The following is a 3,859-nucleotide window of genomic DNA, read 5'->3' on the forward strand; positions in this document are numbered from 1 at the left end:
ATAAAAATTTCATACAAGATTGATTTACAACAGCTATAGTTTCACGATTTCTAAGAGGAAAGAAACATATATAAAAATGGTAAACATAGACCAGAACACATATTCGACATATCAGTGCTTGGAATCACCAAAATCTTATTCATTAATCTTCCAAAACAACATACATACTATAACTTCTCATAACTTGCAAAACTTGTAGAATATTGTAGCCTCTTAGAATGAAAATCGAACACTTACAAATGAGTTCCTCTTCCCTTTTATTGGGAGAGTCCTAACAAAAACAGTTTCAAAAATATCCCTTAGTGCGACAATTGTCTAAACTAACCAATTGTGCGAGCGTTCCAAATACCTAAATTTTCTAGTCATTTCATAACAAATTGATTATTTCTTGGAAATAAAATATTTAAAAAATTTCCAAAATGGTAGATACATATCATGATTCCAAATGAAAAGAGATATACAATGCTCACTCACTTGATCTTTTGAAGTGGACCCATGCTCCACTACCTAGACTTGCGGTGGGTTAACCAGTTGGTCACGTATTTTCCTCAGAACTAGGTTTGGTACGGGAGTATGAATAAGGGTGTTGTAACCCATTCTTAAATTTGTTAGCTCAATGTAGTTTATCTTAGCCATGAACAAGGTCTTCATGAGCCACAATAACTTGAAGTCTCTCTGCAAGTAGTTCACTATGGTGTTGCCTTTGAGGGTGGCAGTATTCTCATGGGATTAGTCCATATTGCTCTTGGAATCAACTAAAAATTATTCATAATGCTCCTAGGGTAGTAGTTTTCCTTGGAAACCCCAACAACTGGGTAAGCTCGCCCTCATTCTCTAGTCAAAATTAGTATTGAAGGTTGCAACCAACCTTGCCATCTCACTCGAGCATATTTCATCCTTATCACTCGCTTCCTTCTTTTGAATTACTTTGGCTATTTCCATGATCATGCCTATCCTGTCAATGATGTATATCACCCTTAATTCATCAGTTGATTTCTCAATAAGGATCTTGATAAACTTCTCAGCAATGCTGGCATTCCTGGCATTCTCCTCTTTTGCTGACAGGACAAAGAATTCAATGGTTTTCATTCTAGATTTGTGTTCTATGACTAGTTTCAAGTGTTCACATATTTACTTTATTTCAAAGATAATTTCATCCCAAATTTCCTACCTAGATTCAATGAGGGACATGTTTCCCTTCAACTTGTTCTTCATCGATTTGATCTCATTTTGTGCCACCTGATACTTATTATTTATTTGATCTAGACTTTCCTGGGTGGAATTGAGCCATTTGCATTATTTTCCATTATGTTCTTAGAGTCTTTCAAGTCAATATAGATATTTTTAAGTTTTCTCTCTGGTTGTTGCAGCTCCCTAAGGGCCTTGGTTAACTGCTTGGTGGGATTTTGTGGGTTTCTTGTCACAACCACCGCACATATATGGGAATCATTCTTTTGTTGTAACTCAACTACCTTAAACTTGAGTCCCACCATTTCAATATTCCTTTCAATCAAATCCTTGGCTAGGATTTCTTTCTCGTTTTCAATCTGTGCCTATTGTTTGGTTTGTACATGCTATATAACAGAAATTTGTAACTACTACCTTCGTGACTGAATTTTCGATTGTGAAACTTTTATAATGGTGTCTATGGTGGCCTTATCATTGGAATCCACCCGTAGCTTCATAATAAGCTCTTTTTAGCCTTAATTTTTGAGATGGAGGGCTCTTGAGCTAGCCTTATCCTATTTTACCTTAGTAGCCACTTTCTCCAACAACTTCTCGACCTTGCTGATGGTCAAGGCTCCCTTGCTCAAATCACTATATATCATCTCCCCAAACTACTTATGTAAATTATTTTTATCTTGCAAGGGAACACTTGCCATGTCCAGAGATAAATCGACTATCCTAAACTATGGTCTATATGGGAATGATCGCACTCAATGGTGATACAGGGAGAACTTCATCTAGTTTCTTTCTAGGTCCATCACAACCAATAGCCTAGTTTGATATGACACAGAATGAGAAGTCATTTGTGTTGACATTTCATACCTAAAGTTCTTGTTCCTTTCATCTATTAGTTTCCCTTCCTCCCATTTAGGGCCTGCTACTAGTGTGCTCGCAGTGGAACCCATGATTGCTACCTCAGTTGAACTGGAGGCAACAACTTGTTGGGGATCCTCTAGTTGCACTTGGAAGCCAGGATGATCATGGTTATTTTTAGTCAATTTTACCTCATTTCCTCTTCTATATACTCCTAAATCTTCTCCATCTTAGCTAAAGATGCATCCTCCATATCGGTGTCCTCTGCCTCGTCAATGCTCCTTTTCTGATACTTTTCCCTTATGTTTGGGGTTTCAATCTCCATCTCTGTATTGATGGACCATGAATCAATGTTAGCCTTCCATTATAAATCTAGATTAGATTCATGTTCATAAGCAAAGGCACTGATGTATTTCCTCCTACTAAAAATAATACCATGTAGATCATAATGCCATACTTCTTCTATTTCAAATTTCAATTCCTTTAACATAAGTTTGACCTGCTGAAAAGGTTTTCTAGATTTCACAATGAGGGGAACTACGGTCATGGTAATTTTAAACATATGCCCCTTTTTGGCAAGGAAAAAGTGAATTATGTTAGTGTTTAGGCTCTGCCTGATGAAATCAAAGGTCAAAATTCTCATGGGCATGAATACAGGCAACTGGTAAGGAGGCAATTCATACCCATATAGCCTAATTTCTATGTAATCTTCAAATAAATACCAATCACCCACCCTGGAATCTTTTTTCAGCTTAATAATCCTCCTCTGTTGGGCTAATACTCTAAGCAGGGATACTTTTGTTGGAGTCAGGATTACCATTACACTAAAACCCGCAAGTATTAGTAAATGGATGCATCGCCAGAGTTAACAGATCCATGAGAGGTATTTAAACACATGTCACGAAACACACAGGGAACATTGTTTTATCCAATGTCCAAAAATCTCCCCCCAGCATAAGCCTAGTGTGATTATAACTTGAGACCCTTTGGCTTTGATACCACTTGTTGGAGTCACAATTTCCATTACACCAAAACCCATAGGTATGAGTAAATGGATGCATCACCAACGTTAATGAATCCACGAGTGACAGTTAAGAACATGTCACGAAACACATGGGGAGCACTGGTTTATCCAATTTCCAACAAATTTTTTGATAATTTTATAAGAAATAGCCATTAAAGTAGAGAGAAAATGTGAAAACCCCTCATTATTGGGCTTCTTCTTCAAAGAATTATCCTAGTTAACCACATATTTCATTTACTTATGGGAGTCTGCAATGCTGAGGCCAAGGTATTAAAATTCTTCCATATGAGTGTAAAAGAAAGAGTAAACAAATATGGAGTAATAACTAAAGGAGGAGGCCAACTAGAATTGTTTGTAATAGAACTTGATTGCTTTGTCCAAGAAACAGGAAATGTCTAGGACAATGTTTGGTTTCATCATTTTATTTAAAATCTCTAAGGCTTCTTTGGATACACTTGTTTTCTCATCATCACTGGGTATCCATATGATAATAGCCAAGATGGGATGCACAAAATTTGAAGACAGGTAAATGGGAAGGGTTTCGTAGTTGGTAGGAAATTGGGCATTTGGGGTCAGGATTAGTAGTTGAAAGACATGTTTCTCTCTAGCTGAGAGCCTGACATCATCATACAATAGTGTGGTCTCTATTAAATTCTCCAAGTTCATGGATTTCAGATAGAGGAAGGTGTTGTGTATCAATTCAGGGGTTTCCTCGTGGATTTTCTTCCCAGTGGAGGAAGTACAATTTTTTTCTCTTTAATGAATGTGGCCATGAGCTAGGATATGAATTATGGG

The sequence above is a fragment of the Pinus tabuliformis genome, chromosome 4_2, assembly GCF_031772625.1.
Source record: "Pinus tabuliformis cultivar Carrire ecotype Pingquan chromosome 4_2, CPIR1, whole genome shotgun sequence".
Lineage (NCBI taxonomy): Eukaryota > Viridiplantae > Streptophyta > Pinopsida > Pinales > Pinaceae > Pinus > Pinus tabuliformis.